At 39.4% G+C, this 22,476-nt stretch overlaps 1 long non-coding RNA gene across 20 annotated transcripts in view; it reads left to right on the top strand.

Moving 5' to 3' along the window:
- Nucleotides 1-806: 806 nt before the first annotated feature.
- LOC107324179 (uncharacterized) overlaps nucleotides 807-22,476 on the top strand; it is a 44,658-nt gene continuing 22,988 nt past the window's right edge. For 2 of the 20 annotated variants that reach the window (XR_014946509.1, XR_014946522.1), the window contains exons 1-3: nucleotides 817-1,397; nucleotides 5,960-6,007; nucleotides 21,235-21,318. This is a non-coding gene — a long non-coding RNA (uncharacterized LOC107324179). Of the gene's footprint in view, nucleotides 1,398-5,744; nucleotides 5,878-5,959; nucleotides 6,008-21,231; nucleotides 21,319-22,476 lie in introns of those variants that run through there. The other 18 variants (XR_014946536.1, XR_014946541.1, XR_014946546.1 and 15 more) reach the window with 17 other exon arrangements.

Consider the following 22,476-nt stretch of genomic DNA (forward strand, 5'->3'; position numbering starts at 1 on the left):
AGAGCTCCTCTCTCTGCTCAGGTCTGGTGCAAAGGCTGTCTGCAGCCAGCTAAGGGATGCTGCTGAGGAAGGGACCAACCTCCTGGTCCTCTGCTTTACTCTTTCCTCACCTGGCTCTCGTTATTCAGACTCACCTTCATTCCCTCACAAGGGTGTGTATTTGTGAATTGTTTCAATGGTTTGTATTTGGAAACAGTTTTAGGAATGGGAAAAGCAAGAGAGCTGTGCTGGAAAAACTCAGAAACCCCTGCTCTGTCAGAATTACTTATAGAATAAAATACTTCTCTGAGGTTTGGAGATTTTTTTTCCTTAAGCAAGTTCAAGAGAAAGCAGGCTGTATCCAAACGAGTTGGAACAAAATATAGTTTCATGGGAAAATCCTGTGGATTTGCTCTTCAGATGTGCTGATCTATAGATTGATGCACTCTAGGCATAACAAAACCATTATGAAAACACAGCCCCGCAGAACTGGCAAAGCTTCCTCGGTTACTGTCGACTTGGAGCTAACAACTTGGAAATTATTGATGTAAATGCTTTATTATCGATTGCACAATTAAGGCATGAGTGGAGGAAGGAACCTGCAGCCAGCTATGGTGTTCAGCTTCATGTTTTATGACTCAGAGACACGTTATTTAACTCTGTGTTGCTGCTGGATGAAACTGAAGAGTGTTTTTAGACATTCATTTCACAAAGATTTTGTCCCTTAGCAGTAAAATGCTTTGGATGAATATCCAGTCATAAGCCAGTAGGCACAATTACATGGGGACTGCAGTGATGCTTTCATCTTCTGAATGTTTACTCATAATGCTGTAGTTAACTAAATATCTCTTTCTCCATGAGCCAAAGAAGTCTGTATTATTGATAAACATGTTCTTTTGCTGAGCCTTTGAAAGCTCCTCTATGTAATCAGTGTTCAGGTAAAAATGCAAGAGATAAAGAAGGATTTTTCCAAACACTTCAGGGTTCAGAGATGATAACACCAAGACTGTTCTTCCATTCGTTATAACTTCTGTATGCTAAACGTTGACCAGTATACAGCTTAAATCATGTGAAAACAAACAGGTGTTATTTAAAAGATGCAGTAAGGTTTCTACAGGGCTGGAGGAGTATATGTTTCTCTTTATACATCTCCCTTATTGTGAGTGGAATTGCAGGTCTGTAGTGGCGACCATGGTCAGAATTTGGGCACAAATCCAAAAGTCCTTTGTGTCAACTGGTACAGACAGTTTTTAGTTATATAAACAGACACTTTGGAATCAATTGGTATAGTGAATGACATTGCAAAACTAAGGTACTTCTCAAATAGACGTAGTGAGGTGATTCTGATGACAGCAAAACTACAATCTTCCTTGATGCAAAGGAAAATAATACAGAGAGCTTTTGGGAAAGAATGAAAGGTAGGTTCAATGTTGTTTTCTACTAAATTAAGATATGAGAGTGAATGTAATGTTTTCTTTTCTGTGCCAAATTTTATTGACAATGCTAAGTAAGCAGGAACTGTGCAAATTAAAAACTCTTTTAAAGGTATCTCAATTAATTTGCAGTACTTACCGCTGCTGATTGTAGCAGCAGTTTCAGTTTGGACCTAATACTGATTTACTGCATTTGTTCAGCTGAGATAAAGCAGAAGAGACATTGTTTGTAATAACTCCTTCCATTAAACTCATAGCCTGTACTGTGTATCACAGATGAGCGTCCAGTAGTCTACATAGTTCAGATTACTGAACGATTCAGACACCAGTCTGGGCTTTGTCCCATAATCAATAATCATCCATCCTTCATTTTTATTGCCATCTAAGCATAACTACTAAATAGATCTGGTGAGAGATGTTTACCACTGCCACCACTAAAACATCTTTGTTCAACATCCTGCCCACGATACAGCAACCCTCTTTTTTTCTTTCAAAACACTTTCAAAGAGATTTGCTATATTGACAAAGTAGATTTACCTTTGAAAGCCAGAAAACTGTGTTGGGAAACCTCATACAGCTAGTTTAGAGAACATCTTTTTACTTATTTTCTGATTGCATATACATTGCAGTCAAAAAGCTGAACTGCAGATCTGAGTACATACAGACTCTGTAGGCTGTGATCTGAATTCAAGTTTGTATCAGAATGTGAGTTTTGCAGATCATTTTGTTTCCATATGAAATAGCTCTGAAGCTAAGAATACTCACATTTTAAACGCTCCAAATTACATGGGATAAGCCCATCAATACGAAAAACTAGAATTTACAAACTCTTACACAGAGAACTGAAGAGTCTCTTGTTATTGGCATAGTAGGTACTTGGGTTAATTACTCTATCATTATTACATTTGTTTTAAATTATTAGCTTTTACTTTCTGTTTTTCATTTGTTTGCCTACCTGTGCTGGTTCAAATTAAGTAATTGTTTGTGTCGTTTGCATGGAATTGTCTTCATTCGTGTTGTCTCATACTTTTAAAACAGGAAAATTATGAGTAAAACACTTTTGGCTTTGATTTTTCCAATACATGATCATTGGAACTAAAACTGTAAAACTTTAAGGGTTCTGGGAATGCCTATAAGATGCTTTGCACTTTTGAATACTTGTAGTAAATAACACGACCCTATGATTTCTATGATTAGCCTTAATGAAAATTAAATGAAAATATCGTTTCTAGATATACCACTCATTCATGAAAGTGATTTGGTAGTCTTACTAATTTGAAGTTAGAGGCCAATAGCAGGAAACAACCATTCAGAGCTGCTTTTTTGTATATCTGAGGTTTTAATCATGCGTTCATAGGTTGGGGATTATGAATGAATATCTTCCAGGCTTTAATGTGAGTAGACTTTCTCCTGCTGAATTCTGCTCAGGTTTCTGAACAGCATTTGCTCCTTGAAAGTGAACCCCTATAAAAGCACAGTCTCTACTACATATGAATATGGTTGAGGGCAAAACTTGACCCAGAATGCTATTTTTGTTCAAAACCAAAACCCAGAGGAACAGATTTTCTAAGTTTCTGTAAAAAATGAGCAGTACTGAAAAACTTGGGTTACTTGTGAATTTGACAAATTCACAGTGTATGTCCATAGATTTGAGCCCAGGCATTCTAAGGGAATCTTGATTAAGGTGATCATCTTCTAAGGAAATACTCCCAGTAGTATCTCCAGAATGAAAATTCATCTTATTTATCAGATTTTCCAGCAGATATTCATCTTCATCTGCAGATCAAGAAGTAAAGTTATTTTCTTAGCCTGCAATTTAGACAAATACTACATAGAGGCAAGGGCTGAAAGACTTGTGTTTTGATTGTACTGGAGTCTGTTACCTTGAGTCTGTTCTCAACAGGCTTGGATTGCCCTAGGGAAAGAGGAATTCAATTTAACTTAGTTTGTTAGGATTAACTCTGCCTGATATCATGCAGACTGGGCAACACAGATTACTATTTCTTATTTGTTTTCTGAATGTGAGCTGAATTTCCATTTGAACTGCTGAGTTTGAAACCAAATTCTTGGTGGATTTTTTCTTTTTTCTTTTTTCAATAACATCATGAAATTAAAATCTCAAATCTTGTGTTTTGACCACATGTATTAAGCACTTAGCTTTCAGATAGTTGTGCATGCCAGAGCACTTACGCATCTCACATATGATGGGAAAAACACCAGCTCTTGAGCAACCAAAACCTGTACCAGTCAGGTGTCTCCTCCTTTCAAGTTTAGTGTTTCATGTTTCTATGTAAAGAACAACATTCTTCCTGGAATGCTCCCCCCCTAAGGGACAATAGCAAGGAGAAATCTTGGAAATTCATGCATGAGACACTGGAATGTATTTAATTCATTTATCTTGAGCACAGAGCTAGGATACACTCAAGTGTTCGATGACTTTGAGATGCGTTCCAGCTTGCCAGTGGTTTTGCCATTGCAAAACCTTGAAAAGACGAAGAGCTTTTTTACTGTTACTGCTGTTCTGATTTTGTTTTTCAGGTTTCATGTTTTTCATTTGATCAGGGAAAACAAGTATTAGTCTTATTCTCAATAGTCTTATATTCCCCTACACTATGTCAGCATGAAGCCATTAATTGATGTTGGCATTACAAAAAGAGCCGTTTTCCTTTCCTGTGCTTGGATCACCTGTGGATTATAGCCCTGCAGCTGCACTGTGCCCCTAAAAGTCCATAAGCTGCACTTAATGTTTCCACATGTATGGAGTTTGGTTGTAGGAACATTAAACGTAAATGCATTAAAAATAAGGTTACAATAGCATGGTCTGTCACTCTTTTCTGTAAGTTTAGTATATAACAATATTCTCATTCTGTTTTCCTAGCACTATTTCTATAACAGGAGTTACTGCATTTTGAGAATAAAATCTGTTTTACAAACTTCATTTCTCATGAATAATGCTGTAAAACAAGTATTATTTTAGTCTGACTTGACCTTAAGCATATTGAAATTGTTGTAAAATCCCGTTCAAGCTTTCTCTTCTGTACTTCAGTCCATTCAAAAAACAGGGTGTCAGACTTCCAAGTACTGACAGAAGTGCTTGTTAACTTCATAGAAAACATCCAAAAAGCTCATGGAATTTTTGCCTTGGGGAAGCATTTGTTTTTCTTGTTTGATCAATTAAACACTGCTTTTCAGAGTGTATTGTAACATCAGGGATGAGAATAACCAGAAACACCAAGAGGCTGCAAAAAGTTTGGGTCAATCTCTGTGCTCAAGTTATATGTTTGGAGATCTCAAGCAGTGATGGGGGCACAAACTGAGGGGTCTTATGTGTAATTTTCCTTGAAATTACTCATACTGAAGTGTTTCAAGGAGATAAAAAACAGCTTTTTTTCTGATGCTGTTGGTGTTCGAATGGCAAGGAGCAAAAAAAAGAAAAAACAACCAAAAAAAACCCCTGTGATTTTAATATAAGGGAAGGAAATTTTAAATAGAAATGCTACCAATAAGTTATCATGATGCCACAGAAAGCATTAGGAAAGCTTTTCAGCAGAGAAGGATGGATGGGAAGAGCACACAAAGTCATGAACTGAATGAACACTTAATTAGAGTGATCTGAATCAACACAAATTGATGATTTTGACAACACAATTTCAACAACATTCTGTGAAATATTTAATGAAGCTTACTGTTATATAATATATAATACTACAATGTATATAACATACAAGTATTACAAATCAGATGAATTGTGTTCACTTTGTTTATATTTTAGATTTATCTTCATATGTTTTTTCACAATAGCACATAAATGTTAAAAAGATGTGAAGTTGCAGAAAAGCATTTTTGTAAGCCTGAAGTAAACTGCTGATTTCCATGTATTTCAGTCTCAGAATCAATGATTACAGATCTTGAAACCTTAGAGTTTCCCATGAGGTGTATCTCAGGTGAGAAATCATCTTTATTTTGGAAAGCGTTTAAGAACATACTTAATTTCTTGTCCTGGAGAGGGAGAGTTTGAGCAGGTATTCAGTGCTGTGCTTGCTCATGTGAAGGCTCAAACAGGAGCGTAAAAGTTGTTGAGAAGTAAGCTCAGATCTTAAAAAAACTAGGACAAATCCTTTTTATGTTACACAGAATCACAGGGGTTGAAAGGAACCTCAACAGATCATCGAATCCAACCCTCTGCTGAAGCAGGTTCCCTACAATAGGTCATACAGGTAGGCATCCAGACAAGTCTTGAATATCTCCATAGAAGGAGACTCTACAACAGTAACTATCTATCTGTGAGCATCCTCTATTGCCTTTATACCCACATTTTTGTTCTGGTTATGTTAAGGATGGTACTGGAGCTGAAGGTGGCTAGAAGAATCACCACATGTATTTTCACTTCCCTTCTCCATTGGGTTGGAGGGCATATATAGAAACCCAGCCCTGCACTCCCTAGCAGCCTTGTGGCACGTGATAAGTAAGTAGGACATGTCAACTGCAACCCTTTTGCCAAGTCTTTGTTAGGATAACAGCAGATTTGATTCTTGTTCTTTCTCCAGGTTGCTGTGGGAGTGTAACTGATGCGCCTCATTAGAGTTTGAGATTGTGTGAGTAATCCTATTGTTTCTATCTTTCTGTGTTAAGTGTGTATAATCACACTGCTTCCTCATGCTGGTATGACTAACCTCATTTTATGACGGGCTTTTTCCATACTCCCTATTTGTTACTCTTTAACTTGTTATTTTAGTTCCATAACTTTGGATTGATTCTGGGGAGAGATGGGGCTGGGAGGTAGGAAGAAGGAGGGGTGCACAGGCAGAATAAAAGCTTTTCGTTCCCTCACTTGTAACTCTTGCTGTTCAATTTGACTGTGGGTTAGAGATCAGATGATTAGCTGGAGGAAATCACACAGTCAAAATTAACATGGCTCAGATTGCAATGGCTGAAAGAATGAAATGGTTCTGAGCAACAGCAGAGCTTGGATTTGTCTTTTACTGAGAGCACTGACTGAACCTGCCTCAAGGAGCCCAAGAGGGAGAATTTGTGCCCTGTTTTGTGGGGTAGCATGACATGGAGATTAAGAAGGAACCTGGTGCCTATGCATGAACACCATGGGATTGCAAGGGGAGGGAATGGAGCTCCCTGATGCCTGATGGCTTTGCCTTTGGCCTGAGGTGGCCTGAAGTTGATCTAAACCAGAGGCATGCTTCTCAATCCTCCTGTTTCTTGTTCAAGTTAAGCAAGGGAGAAGGCAGGGTGGAACTGATGTTTCTCAAATGTGTATGCAGCTCCATCTGGCTGACAGGGTGCTAAGGCTGACAGGTGTGGCAATTACAGTGGAGATGTCCTGTTCCCAGTGGGTGAATGTGTCACCAACTAATGGGATTTATTCATGTTAGCTCTGTCAGTGCTGCTTCCACTTGTGGGGCTGAACTGCTGAGATGGGCAATCTGGGGCCAAGAAATCAAGACACAGGACTGTGGAATCATTAAAGTCTGAAAAGACCACAAAGACCATCTAGTCCAACCACCAGTCCATCCCCACCACTCTCACTAACCATATCCCTTGATACTGTATCTACATGGTTCTTGAAAAGGGTGTTGCTTTTCCACAACCTCCCTGGGCAGGCTGTTCCAAGGCCTCACCACTCTTCTGGTGAAGAGATTTTTCCCAATATGCAATCTGAACCTACCCTCTCACAACTGGAGTCCACTGCCTCTCATCCTGTCACTGTTACATGGCAGAAGAAGCTGACCCTCACCTTGTCACAACTTCCTTTCAGGTGGTGGTATAGAGTGGTAAGGTGTCCCTTGATCCTCTTCTTCCCCAGACTGAAAAGTCCCAGTTCCTTCAGCCACACCTCATAAGTTCCAGACCCTTCACAGCTTCACTGCCCTTCCCTAGACACCCAGATCCCTTTCCTTCTGCACAGCCTGCCAGCCACTCTGACCCAAATGTAGCATTGCATGCCTCTGTTGTTAGTGAAGTGTAGGACCTGGCACTTGGTCACCTTGAGCCTCACTGAATTGGCCTCAGATCATCAATCCAGTCTACCCCTCCCTCTGTAAGAACCTCTATAGAGCAAATCAACACTTCCTCCCAGCTTGGTGCTATTTGGAAATTTACTGAGCTTGCTCTCAATACTCTCATCCAGATCATCAATAAAGACATTATCAGGGCCAGTCCCAATACTGACCCCTGGAGCACACCACTGTTGGCCAGCTTGATTTAACTCAGTTCAAAAAGGCAAAAGTTTGTTTACAAGAAGTTTGCCATCTAGCTGAATCATGGTGTGATTTGTTGACTTTTTATAATGGTGTACATATCTGTCTACCAGCTGAGTATTATTGCTATGTCTTGGCTAATTCCAGTTTGAGTGATAGTTGTCTGTCTGCCATAGTCCTTTCTTTGTCCTCAGCTACTGGACAGAGCTAGTTTACTCAGTCCAGCATCTTCCATCGCTATCTGTATGAATGTTGTTTTTCTTTTGAAGTTCTTAAAAGAAATTTAGCTTCTATGTGGAGGACTCTAAAAAAAAAAAAAAAAAAGTTGTACTTGTTCTTGACAAAAGGAAAATTGCTCTTTAATATCATCAGGAAGTAACTCAACAGCAGTGAACATATATTTAACTTTGCTTCATTATTTTAGATGATATATTCATTCACTTTCCTTTTGCTGCATAAGCCTTGTTCTTGCTGCTGCACAGTTCTGCCAGCATATTGGCATACTTTTCACAGTGTGCTCTTGTGTTCAGTCCCTCCAGTCAGAGAAACAGCCATTTCTGGTTCTACAGTCACATGTATTTTGCAGTGTCACTCTGCCAGTAGTTTCAATCTGTATTGCGCCTGTCTCCGCTGCAATGTTTTGCCGCAGGAGATGGGTAGCATTGTTGAGAGCATTTCCCAAATGCTCTATAAGACTTTCAATTTCTCCTGTTTAAGGTTTGTTGTATATGCTGGGGATGACACAGTTCTTGGTTTCTCAGAAGTGCAGGAGAAGCAGACAGAAGGAATTCTAAGCAAGAATGGACATTAAGCATCAGCCACTGGATTGGTAGATTAGTTTTCTCTACTTCCTTTATAGTATATGGACATAAACCAAAATCTTACATCTTCAGCACTGATATTTTTGGCAAACATAAAATACAGACCAATACAAAAATAGGTGGAGGGAATACCAATTGCCAGGTCCACAAAATCAAATATTTTTTATCTTGCTGCCACAAAACCCTAACTCCCACATCATTAATATGTTTGTTTCTTTTCTTTCCTTCATACACACTTGGTCCGCTTGGTCCACTTGGTAAATGGTTCATTTCTTTTCAGTATTTGTCACAACGTTTTTATTTGTAGGATGAGAGGGAGGGAAGTCCACTTTCCTCTTTCTTTTCAATGTACGCAAAATTTCTTCATGTGCTATAATGGTGGTAATTTGGGCATCTTTTCTTCCATATTACTCAGCATGGAACAGTCTTGACCCTTCCTAGCTATATTCATCATTAGCAACATATCAATGCATAAATGACCTTGAGTGATTGCTGTTCCTACTGACTGGATAATAGAATAAACAGGTGGGAAAGTACACCCTTGGCAAGTATTGATTGCTTTTTCAAGATATTGCCACGAACAATGTCCACAGTAACTACACTAAAAGATTACAATACAAGTTAGTGAGGCAGCATGATATGAACTATTTTCAACGTTGTCTAGAATATTATTGATGATCTATAATGAAGGAGAGTTGGTTTCCTCAGTGACCTCATTAGTTTCTGGCTTGTTTACAAGCACATCAAGTTTGAAGAAGCATTGTCTTGGGAACTAAGTGGTCTTCAGTTTGCCTTGCCCTTGAAATGAAACCAGCTTCTAATAGACTTCCTCAGCCCTGACCTCATCAAGAGAGAACAGAGCTGAGCTGGAACATGAGGAGAATATTAGATCATGGAAACCAAGTATGTGGAAGGACTTACTTAATAGAATTCTTCTATTCCTAGATTGCTTTTTTTAAATTATTTTTTTATTTATTATTATTTTTTAAGCCATAACAAATTAGGAGGACTACCTAGTACAGCTAAAATAACAACCCCCTAAAAGCCCTCTAATACACAACAAAAAGCAAAGCCCTAGGAAAGAAAAGACACTAGTTTCAGGTTTGCGCCATCTTTGACATACGTTCTGACTTGTCTCCACTGATGTCAACTTAATGTACAACATTCTTCAGAATATACTTTACATGGAAATGTGGGTTACTGATGCCACTAGGTAGAAAACAGTTATGTGATAGTTTTGAATTTCCTGGTAAAAGGATTGCACTGAATATGATCACGAGCTAAAGAGATGATTCAGAAATGGTGATGATGATCTGTGATTTTGGTATTTTAGGAGACTATAGCCTAGGAGCAGGACTGATTGAGGCAGCTGTAAAAAATTAGAGCTTTTATTTTAGTTATTAATGCAAGATGATATAAGGTATTCATTGCAAACTGAAGCTTGTGAACACACTGGTCATGTAACAGTTCCCATATACTGACACTGGTAAACCATTAGAGCATCTCCAGGTCTGAGGTCTGAACAGGGTAGTTTAACAGCTGCCCCTAAATAGATGGAGTAATGCATAGATGCCAGACCTCACTGTGTTTTCCCTACAGGGTTTATGTAACCCAGCAGAACATTATTGAAACAGCAGGTCCTGTACCACTCATGTAGTAAAGGCTAATGGTTTTGTTGCTGAAATTTGTAGGTTTTCTATGTGTAGTTATAAGCATCCCACTTATCTGACAGCTGTGCTATTGTTCTATGTGGCCACTGACTTGAATGGTTACCAGGAGCTGTTTTCAGAAGGGTCTCTTTGCTGCCCATGGCTGTTTTTATCTCTGCTCTTGTGTCCCTCAAAAAGATCTGGGATTTAAAAAGGTGTGACTCAGCACAGTTGTGTCATGTCATTTATTATTATTTCTTGCTGAGAGCCTTGGGCATTACCTCAACACAATTATGAAACAGGGCCCTATTGTGTCTAGCCCTGTACACAAATAAGCTGAAGGGTTAGTCCTGTTACAGATTGAACAGTACAATGAGAAATACCAGCTAGAGACAACAAAATGAGTGTAGAAAAACACAATAATATTTTAGCCATCAGTGGTTGGTCTACTGAGAAATTGTCACAGCTGAAACCACAGGATAAAATAGTTTGCAAAAAGCTATTTGAAAAAGCGAAAAAACACGAACCTTACATTGCATTTGTGAGTCAAACAGAAGGAAAGGTTTTGAAGCTGTGTACCAATTGAAAAAATGGTTTCGGAATGATTGAACGAGGGTACTAGAAAATCTGATCCTGCTTCTTGTGATCTTTGCTGCTGAGGAAAGGGTCTGTTGATGCGTATCTGTGTTTGTGCTCCCAGGTCTGACTTTCCTTGGCAGCACACTCCTGCAGGCTGCCCTGGGATGGGACAGGGAGTGTCGTAAGCCTCAGACCAGTTGGACCATCCAACATGCCCACTGCTCTCAAGAGGACTTTCAGAACCCGACCCTGTTCATATAAGTAGTCACACTATCATGCAAAGAAGCCCAATTAAAATAAATTTTAGTAATATCCAAACTCTCTGCTGCAGATCTTGAGCTCAGTTAGATCTAGAACTTTAGGACCTTTGGTTTCCTGGCTCCCTGGATGACTATCTTCAAACAACAGGCCTTGAAATATTAGAAACACTCCTTGGATTCTTTGAACTCAGGGGTCTTTAGAAATATGGCAAGGTTACAGGCAGAGTTCATGCAAATCTTGTCTTCGGTCTTCCAACTTTTACTAAGTATATGCTATTTGAGAGTTCTGTTCGTATCTCACTGTTGACAAAATTTTCCTCTAGGGAAAACTTAATGATTTTTGGTCACCAGGTGTGTCTATCCAATGATGTGTCTGGTAGACGTTGTGGCTTTAAAATGCAAATGATTTTAGGGGAGTTTTGAAAGGCAGCAGCGATTCTGTTCTGTGTAATTGCATGAAAGATCCATCTTCAATGAGAGAGAAAGCAGGGCTGAGAGGAAGTTATAGTTTTTGGTGGAGAAAACAGGTTGATGTGAGCATGAGCAGTTAGGTATCACAGAAATAGCGAAAATTCTTTTAAAGATCCTGTCATTCACCAAACATCCTCTGACCTGCCATACAGGTTTTGGAATTTGTTATTTTTGTCCTAGTTAGAAGGAAGTAATTAAGGGTCTGAGCATTAATGTCAGCTGACAGGTGTCCATTGACTTCCATGGTCACTGAGTCTACTCATATCTGGAATGTTCAGTTTTCTGTGGAAGAAAAAGGTAGTAAATGACCAGGAAAGGATCATATTGTCCCTGCTGTCACTGATTTCCTTTTCCTAACTCCAGCAATGCAAAATGTTTCACTACCCAAATCAGCACTAAGAAAAAATTATGTTAAAAAGGTCCATTTCAGCCATGCTATACTGAGCTACCCAGCGTAAGGAACTGTCTTCCTCTAATTAAATTTTATGTAGCTATTAGTATTTATATTGTGGGATCACTGTAAATTGTAGACATGTAGGATTTGGAAAGCAAATAGTATTTGAATATTCGGTCTGAGATAAACAGGGAAGTGTACTTTGCAAGTAAATATCACATAGTGCAGAAAATATATAGGTCAAGAATGGTATTTTACTGGGCCTGAGAAATTGTGTATCTCTTTTACATCCTAAGAAAAGAGAAGGAATGGAGACTGTGGGAAAAATGAAGAGATGATAACAACAACTACCATCCTCTCCTGAATCCCTGCCAACATGCCCTCCCCCTATCTGTGTTGAAAGGAAAGGGTGGGGGACAGGAAAGGTGCAGTTGGGCAAAGTGGGCATCAGAGAGGCATTTAAATAAAACAATTTACTGTAAGAAATGGGAGGAAACTGATAAATAAGCAGGGTCCAATGAGGACACTGTAATAACTTACAGGTGGAAAACCTCTGTGCATGAAGGGATTGGTTGTTCACTGCAGGCGGAGTTAAGTCACTGGGAGGAGCATGGCACAGTCCATGAGGAAGCATGAAAGACTAACGCAACCCTTTTTACTAGTTCTTCATAGGTATAAGTTAGTCTGGCCTCACAGCACAAGAGAGTACTGCTTCAGTAACTGCTCCCATTCAGGAGCTGAATGGCTCAAAAGGCAGCATATTATTTGCTTAGAAACAGTTAAATAACCTCTTGCTTTCTCTGAGGTAATAGCAGAGGCCTACTGCAGTGGCATGCATGAACCTGTGACCCAGCTGTGAGGTGTGTAGCTTCTGCTCTGCATGTGTAGTGAGTCTATAGCTTTTCTCAGGGCCACATTAGGCTCAAGAGCCAATGCAAGAAAAGCTGCAGATCATGCTAGAAGAAAGGAGTAGGAGTGCCTTTTGTGAGCTGTAAGAATAATTTTGTCATGAAGTGGCTGCCCAGCAACAGCTTGGGCTTCAAATGCATTTAATCCAAACCATAGAATCTGAGTAGTTCTCAGAAAGAGAAGGGGATGTGAAATGGCAATTACAAAAATAACTGGGGCAGAGAGACTAGAAGAAATGAAAGAGTATCGGAGAATGACCTGGTCTGTTGCACCATGTATTTTGAACACTGCAGGACATCTGTAAGCTCATGATAACCTCTTAGCAAAGCCTGTTTTCTGAAGAAGTGAATTTAACACATTTCTTACTGGTAATATCTGGACAGGGGGCTCTGGGTGAGGAACAGTTATAGGAGCTGCTGATGTCAGTGACACCTGAAACTGAGTGAAGCGTTGCATACCATCATCAGCCTTTTATGAGAAATATAGAAATAATGAATTAGAGGTTTGATTGGTAAGCAAAAGCTCTGTTATGCCTCTTTTACATCTCTGTATAATATAATATCTTTTCATATTGGTCTAAGAACAAGAAGAGCTTCCCAATAAATATTTTTTTTCTCTGTGGTTATTGCCTTCTGCTTTACAGCAATCCTTTTATTTCACTTTAGATATTCATGCAGCCAGACCCTTCTATTCATTCCAAGCCTGTGAGGCCATGCCAAGGTATCAAACTGAGCACGTGTCCCCAGGGATTGTTTTTTTCTCTGATTCACAATGTGGCCAAATTCTTCTCTGCATAGTTCCCTATGCAGCTTCTCAGAATCTAAGAGACCTGCCCACATGTGCAAGACAGGCAAGCAAGAGCTCAGCCAGGAGTGCCCTACTCCCATAACTCGTACATGGCTACCGCACTGGTAGGATCTGCTGGAAGCAAATCACGCTCTTTGGTAATAGCTGTGCTTTTAAATGGAGCGTTATAAGGTGGTAGAGAAACCACTTTATGAGTCCTTTAGAAGACCATGGAGGACTTCTTTGGATGTTTCCCACTCAAGTATGAAATGCCAAACTCATTTTACCACTTCTTTTGCTGCCAAGGTCTGAATACCATAAAAGGGAGGCTGGATATTCCTGGAGAACTTTGCTGCTCTGTGTCTGCAGCCCTATGGCTTGGTCAGGGGAACATGCAGCTGCTTGGGGACATCTGATCTAGCAGCCTTCTCTTTGATTTCCCTTTCCACCTCCAGCCCCATGTTGTTATGGGACACTTCTGTCAGTATTCCTTTGCTATTTACAGCACAACCTCATAAACAAGGCCTTGTAGATAAGGTATCACTTTTTTCCTATCTTGACTGTATGTACAGAAGATGGAATATAATGCAATGCTCACAAGAACTCACATTTTCTGTTTACTTTCTGGAGCTGCATTTTGCTTTGTTCCCTCTGTTCCAGCTGCAGAACTGTAGAAATAGAACATTCTTCCTCATCAAGATGAGTTCACCTGTTTCTCAGTGATATTTAGGAGCTAATCCCCCAAAGTCTCATATCAGGTCTGTATACCAGCACACTGATTCCTCATGAGCAATTTGAAACGATATAGAGCTGCACTATGGTACATTCAGCTAGTGATACTGCAAAATAAAGATGTAATTTAGCAGCTCTTCTTTTAGTGATACAGTATATTTGGAAAATAGGAATAAAAATGTTCTGTCACTTCACAGAACATGAGCTGGTGGCTGCTTTGCTGAGAACAGTTTCTGAACCATATCAGCTTGGTGTTTTTCAGGCCAAAGGAAGGTTGCAGCAGAGAGTAAACCCCCCACTTGGCCTTTTAGTGGCTTCAAGCTGAAAATTTCTTCTTATTTTCCAAGTAGTGAAGTGAACAAGGCTGGTGACAAATTTTTTACAGTCAGCTGCGCAGTGTCAGAATGAGTATTTAACCTGGGGTTAAAAAGGATACAAGAAGATAATGTACATATCTTGTGTGGAAGACAATTATTTGTATGCCAATAAATAATTTATCTGGAGGCAGCAGTTTGATTCACATGTTTTCTAGTTAGAGATTGAATGTTCATTGTTCTGGTCAAGGTGAGTCTATAGTTTTGGGTTACTATTCTAAAAATAAAAAACGAGTATTACAAGGCTTCTCAGATTCCATGAGACTTAGGCATACCTTTTCCCTTACTTATACATGCACAGGTTTCCACATTGAATGCCTTTTGGGAATCCAAAGATGCTAAGAGTCTGAATCAACAATTCATTCCTCCTCCTCAGCAGCTGTCAATGTATAGCCCAGTCAAGGACTATACTGTATAAACAACAGCACTTCATAATTAGACTCATCAGTAAGACTATGTAATTCAAGTTAGGACAAAAATTATGTCTCAGATAATTTGGCAGGTGTCATTGCAAGCTGCAACTGGATCTTTGTCAGTCACTTAACTGGGGACCTTTCTTCCAACAGATGCTGTCTTTGAAATGGCTGAGACTCATTCAGCTTAGCCCCACTTATATACCTTACTGTTTTCTGCTTATTTTAATGCTGTCTGATTCTCCTGGATTCTCTACTCTCCTTATTAATTATATTTTAGAAAGATAACAAAGTATTTCAAAGTACTGTCATGTCTGTGGAATCCAGTGTATTGAATTATTTTGCCTGGAGTGCCAAGCAAGATTAACCATTCTGATAACAGTAGGTTTTCTGCACTTATAACAGGCAGTGAAATGACATTGCTAACATTCAGATGGAGTTGTTCTTGGTCTTAAGAGGTGAAAACGGCAGACCCGGTATTTAGAGGGCATTTGTGCCTTTCAAGAACCCAGTCCCCATTACCTTCTCTTGCTCTGTGGGCCAGATTCTCACTGCAGGGCTGGCTGTTACCATGGTGGCAGTCCTTCAGAGAGTTGTGTAGGTATGAATGTTTGGCCGAGCACTAGCATTTGAGGTAGACGGTATAATTACTCCGTCATTCAACACGAACAAAAAAAAATGTGATTTTGTTTTTCTCTGATTGCCTTAGTTCCTGCTTACCTACAGTGAGCCCGTCAAAATCTCAGCTTCTGAAAGCTTCTGAAAGCTAATTTGAGGTCAGCCTGTGAGTCAAGACTGATTCTGGATTTTTGTCAACAGTGAGCTGCAGCTGAAGGGTTTGATTTGGGAAGGAGGTGAGCAGCTGTGCTTGCACACTGCTCTCAGTGGCTGCTCCAGCAGGCAGGCAGCATCTCGAGAGCTAGCCCCCAAGGTTCTGGGCTTCCTCTGAATCAATAAAAGGAGTTAAATAGGAGTAAAATCCTTTAGCTTAAATCCTTTAGCTTTTCCAATTTTATTATTTTTTTCTATTTTGGTGTTAATAAAAAGGAAAAGGAAATGCAAGTTGGGTCACTGGAATATACCCTCATGTAAAAGAGGCTGCTAAATAGCCTACAGCGTGGTCAGGGCCAGTCTCAGCTCATGCATTTTCATCTGAAACACCTCAACTTTCCAGAAGCCTCTAAATGGATGGCCTTTGGTTGAAGTGGTACACAGATATTATAAACCCTGCAATTACTTTTTACTGTCGGACCATAAAATATGGATCTGTTAAAGTCTGGGGATAGAACACGTGGGCATTCTACAGTTCCGACCAGGGCAGATTAAAGTCTATTACAGATGATGAAAACAAGGTAGTAGAAAATCCATTAGAGCTATCTGTTGCCACGTTCAATGATAGTCCCTGCAACGGCATTAAATCAAAGCATCTCTGGGACTTCATTACAAATTTGTTATATCAATATTGTATGCTGATATAAATAATAGCGTAACAAAATCAAGGGGAAGAAATTACATCACATTGTATGGCTTGGAGATTTGTGATCAATTATTTAGCATTTAATGTTCTCTACCAGGGTGGGGCCCTGTAGTGCTTGGGACCATGTGCTCACTGGGCAAATGAAAACTGCTGGCTCAAAGTGTTTTGACCGTCTACACTGAGCTTTGGACAAAGCATGTGAAATGAGAGTAAAAATGATTGAACTCCTCTCAAGATACTGCTACTCTGTGACTGAAACTGTACTCATATCCAGCAAAAGAATGGAAAGAAGCACCTGCTTTTGAACTGCAGGTAACAGTAAAAAAGAGGCTGACATAAACCTGCAGTCGCTGGGTGTAGTGCACCTTGCCCTTCATAGCCCTGTCCTCTTCTCACAAGCTATCTAACAACAGAAACAAGACTGCTTTGTGTCACTTCTGGAAATAACTAGATTGGCAAACGGTAGTTCCTGGAAAGAAGCAATAGCTCTGTTTTCATGGTAAGAAGTTGAAGAAGATTGTCATCATGTTTTGGACGATAGCCTGGAAGGAAAACTGGCCTTGTCCTCCTGGTGCTGTCAGGAGGTTTGTATTTAGGTTTTCGGGATGTATGAGCTTGAAACATTATAAGGAGATATGAATCAAGCATACCAGTAAAGTTGAGTGAAAGTAATATGTACCCAAAACAATGATTTCCTTTCCCCCCACAGCTCTATTTTCAATATGCAATTATCGCAAGCTGGTTGGTAGTCCTGCAATAATTAGGCACAACAGCGTGTGTGAAGAACATATCATCAATCTTAGCTTACAGTTTCTTTGCTTTTGTTAGTTTATTCTAACTTCATCATTCTTAAATAGAGGCACGCATCTTTGAGAGAAAATGTATAACATGGAAAAAAAACAACACCTCAACACAAGCTGTAGTGGATCCCTCAATTTCCAGAATGAATATGCAGTTTACATTTTAGAAACCAAAGATTCTTACAACCAGGTTTTAACCATATAAACTATGGTTTACTGATGTAGATGAGCAGATAGATTGCATTAGAGAGCACTGATTCCATAAAAATAATTTTAAACAATAAATCTTAAACCCAAATTGGAAAAATGCTACATTTGCAGAGATCGAAGTCCAGTTCTTACTCAAGGTAGCTTTGCCAGTCTCAGCCTATTTAGTCAATGTACTCATTTCCATGTACTTGCTGCTGTGATGCAGATGTGCTGGGGAAAAACATTTCTGTCCCGAAGGGCAATCCTGCTGTAATGAAGAAGGATTTTCAAGAGTTTTCTTTTGGAATGCATGTGGGGTAGATGGAGCTGTGTTTGGGGTCTTCTGCAGACTTCGAAGTATACTTCTTTGAGACTGAAAGACTGGATTTGTTATATCTTCCTTTATAAACAGGAGCAAATGTGGTATACTTACCAAACAGAGCCTTTGGGGCAGTTATTATTCCTATTACTATCCTACTGTTCCCAGAGTATTTGTCCACATTGTTGATATTTATGGGGAAAACGAGAGACCCTGTAAGTGGATATTACAGTATCACTCCTTCTTCTCTTCCACGTTGCAGTGCAATTGTTCTAGGAGAGTGGGTTCCCTGTCCCCACCAGCCTGCTACTAGAGGCTGTCCTAACTGCTTGTTTGCAAGCCATATGGCAAAGCCAAAAAGCAGGAAATCTTCCTGTCCTCACATTAGTGGCATGATAGAACCAATGTCCCTAGTCTCTAGTATTCCTGAGAAGAAAAGTTATGGTGTTTAGCTGATACTCCCTTGACCAGCATTGAACATGGCTTCTGACTGCCTCAACAGCTTTTATAAGTGTTTGTGTATATATAAATATGTACTCAGATATAAATATTTTAAAAAATGTTTAGTCCCATTCAACTTCCATTTCTGCCAAGAGAAGTATTTCTGTTGGGTTTAAGGGAGAGTAGAATCAAGCTGCAGTTCAAGGAGGGGCTTCAGTCTGAGTTTTATGGAGGTGACTAGTCCCAGAAACTTCAATTTGGCATGTCAGCAAATCCTTTGCTGACTAAGAACTTCCAAAGCTCTTCTGGTGTTGAGGGCAGTATCCAAGCTGGATGTTATAGGATGTTGACCTCTCTTGAGAAACGTGTGCAGCAGCCAACCATCTGCAAAACATGCAGAGTAATCACAGTAATTCCCTTGGCAGCCTCTTTTAGAGAGGAAAGGGAAAATAGAGCAGAAAAGAAGGAAATCCATTTTAGTACACATTGAAATACTATCACGATTATTGCCTTCATGTTTTTGTTTGTTTGTTTTGTTTTCTTTTCTTTTCTTTTCCAGTTTGGGGTATATTTTACACTTCTACTCTCAACACAGAATGTTATAACTAGGTCTTTGGGTTAATGAGTGGTAAGAAAGGAAAAAGAAAACCCATTGCACTAATTTTGTATTCTTCCCCGTTGACAAGGGGGGAAGTATCCTTTGGAAGAATCATGATTTAGGGGCAGTTCATACTATTTACCAGTTCTGCTCGTGTATCACGTTTAGCTTTCTTGCCTTATTATAGGGATTGCTAATCTCCCTGACCCTATGTGCAATTTAACGAAGTCCTCATGTTCCTAAAAGGTTGTTTCCTTGAATATATATGAATCCGTTATTTAGGAACAAGGTACAGCATATTAAGATCAAGTCTTTCTCCCTTTCAGCTAGCTTTACTAGAGCTTTTATTTGTCTGTTTCTCTGGGGTAATATTGAAGGAAATAAGGCAGTGTTTTTTTCTTTTATTTCTAAAGCACTGATATGGGTGATACATCGTGGTACCTCATAGTGATGCATAAAGGTACTCTTGAGACACTGGTATAACTGATATTGCTAAACCTGACACAATGAATTTAATTTGCTCCCCTGGAAGCTCTGATGGCAGCCCCTGTTTTGCTGAATGCTGCCTCTGATTAGTGACTGCTGAGTAATGAGCAGCATGATCAGGCCACAGCTATTTTATGTGGGAGGCTTGTTTACACAGGAGAGGTCAAAGCGTGGTGGTGTCCCCATACGGAAGTAAGCCCATGAGAATCCATGAAGCTTAGTTTACAGCATGGGCACGCTTCAGCAGGTTGAGTTCTGAGACCCATGGAGCATACAAATGGAGGAGCAGAAAGCAAAATGAGAATATTTTTATGTACGATATGTACTAACCCTCTAAACACATTGTGAGCCCTCTAGTGGTTCACACTTGGCCCTGGAAACCTCCACGAGCTGACTGGGGCCAGGTAGTCCATGCGGCCTTTAAGTTACTAGCAATACTTTCTCTGGGGTTTAGTGTACACGTGTCCTTATTTCAGGTTCTTATTAAAACCACAGAAGTGAGAACTTTATTTCTGCCTACGTATGACAAAATGTTGATCAGAATGTAAGGAAGAATTCACTGAAGCCAATTTTCCCATAGAGTTCTCCCTATATAACGGTTTACAGGAGGTCCCAGGTGCCGGGGAGGCCCCTGTACACAGCCGTGGCGTGGTTCAAACTTGCAGAACCTTTGCAGACATGACAATATAATGAGACTCTGTGCTGCTGTCCCTATGGGGTTGAAATTGTGCCTGCCTGCCCATATGTGGAGGGACTGCCAGCTGGTTCCTGAGGCAGTAAGAGGGCTCTGCTCTCCCCAAGACACACAGCTGCCATGTCCCAGGTGACTCTGGTGGACAACCGCAAAATCATGCTTACCATGGCAGATACGGGTCTGTATTTCAGCATGCCGTGCTATTTGGGCTTCACTAAAGTGGTTCAGTAATGACTGAACTTGCTTGCTTGTGCTGCAAGCAAGAATTCACATGGAGAGAAGAATTTGGCTGCGAAATCCTAAGACTTCTTTGTTGGTTGTTTTTTTTTTTTAGTTTGGGGGATGGCAGGGGGTTGGTTTTTGTGTGTTTTTTTCTGAAAGATCTGAACTATGGGATTTCTGTGCAGGAAAAGCATCATTCTTCTTTTGCTCTAAACAAAATTCAGAATGCTCCTTTTTTTTTTTTTTTTTTTTTAATTGACTCATAAAGACTCCAGGAGGGCACTGATGACTGAAGTAAACCTATAATCCCCAGTGCAGTGCCTACTATAGCACTGCTGTTTAACAGCCTTCTTGCTAATCAATTCTCTTCAGTTACCCAAATGCCATCGCTGCTATGTAAATAAATGGAAGTTTAAGAGTGTTCTTCATTGCTGCGTTCCTTATACGCCAACCATAAAATCAGCGTGCATGTTAATGTATCTACTCCACCTTTTACAAATGGCTTTTCTTGTTCGTTTAGCTGTGGAGCTCAAGAAAAACAGAAACAGGGAAAAGCAATAAATTGCCTTTTCTTCTTGGGTAACATTTTAAAAATCGGATACCTCATTGGAAACCCAGGCGGAGAACAAAGATACATATTTTAGAGTCATAAGAATGTCCACAATTTAGGTTGTTAACTTCTATCGTAGATTTTAAACCAGACTTCCACCATTCAACTTTCTGAATAAAAGGGCTGTTTCTCATAACCTTTTTTGAGTGTGACATCCATCCACATTAGACTTGTTCCCCTACAAGTATATATTTTAGTAAAATACATTGTAAATGTAGGCCAGAATGAGTTGGTTTACAGAATCCTGTCAAGGAAAATTGAATCCAGGTCCATTAAGGTTGATGGCAAAAATGATATCATATTTAATGAAACTATAATTTTACCTCTGGTGTTTGGCATATGAGTGAGCAACATCTTTTAATTAACAATGCTTTTCTCCTAAGCAGGGTCATAGGAAGCCGGATAACAGCGTTTATGTTTCATTTTTCTTCTGGTTTGTCCTGAGGGAAAGAGCAGTGGTGATCAAGAAGGTATGATCAAATACCACATAGTTTCAGTACTACAGTTTGGTATCCTTTAACACAGAGATCAGTGTATTGTCTCCAGGAGAAAATGAGGGCACAGGGAGATGAAATGACTTGCCCTAAGTGAACCAGCAAAACTCAAAGAAAAGCAGAGGTCTTGTGTGTTTGTGGAACCGTGGAGAGATTTAAAACCAAGGAAATACACTGATCTGTTCCTCAAGTTGCACATAGTTTCTCACTTAGTATTTTCTTTCTGCCTTCATACTAATATTGGACAGTAAATCTTAAATAAATGAAACAGTTTCAGTATTTAACATATAGGAGTTTTCCAAAAGTCCAATTATCATGCCTGTGTAGGGAAATGAATCCTTTCCTCTTTGGTTTTGTTTTTTTGGTTTTTTTTTTTTTTTTTCATTCTGAGTTTAATTCTTCGTTTCTTATAACGTTGTACATCATACGTATCACAGACAACTTCAAATGTTCATTCATTCTTTAGATAAACAATCTCAGTATGTAAATTCCTCTTATACAATGGGAGATTATTGATTCATCAGTGTCTTGTACATTAACAATAATTGATTTGCACAGATATTATTTATCAGTATTTCATCATGTAGGAAGTTGATGAGCTTTTCACTGATTAGAACAGTGAGTCAACTGAGGTAAACTATACTGACAGTCTGTAGGCATATGTGGTAGGATTTTTGACACCTTAGAGTTTCATAAAGCTGGAAAAACATACTACATTTTTCACTCCCCCGATTTTATCAATTTACGACCAACTGCTGATTTACCCCTAAGCACACATACACATGAACTTCTCAGCATTTTATTAAATACTGAGAATTAAACCTGTTGACATATTGCATATGCAAAGCAATACTGCAATTTGTAGTTTAATTAATGGCCAAGTAAATGATTAAGCAATACATTTCTAACCAGAAAGATTAAAGAATGTTTCTGAATTTCCTAACAAGAAAAGGCAGTAGCTGACCCTACGAATACAGCCCAATACGAACTAGTGAATGTGAGAGTGTTTATATGAAAAATCAGTATGGAATGGAACTCAGAGTGGCCTGGTCAAACTCCATGATAGCAGAAAATAGCAATTTCTATGAAGAATATTTTAGAAGGCTTTGTTTGTTTGTTTTGTTTTGTTTAATT

The sequence above is a fragment of the Coturnix japonica genome, chromosome 1, assembly GCF_054131305.1.
Source record: "Coturnix japonica strain WE chromosome 1, WE-NBRP24, whole genome shotgun sequence".
Classification (NCBI taxonomy): Eukaryota; Metazoa; Chordata; class Aves; order Galliformes; family Phasianidae; genus Coturnix; species Coturnix japonica.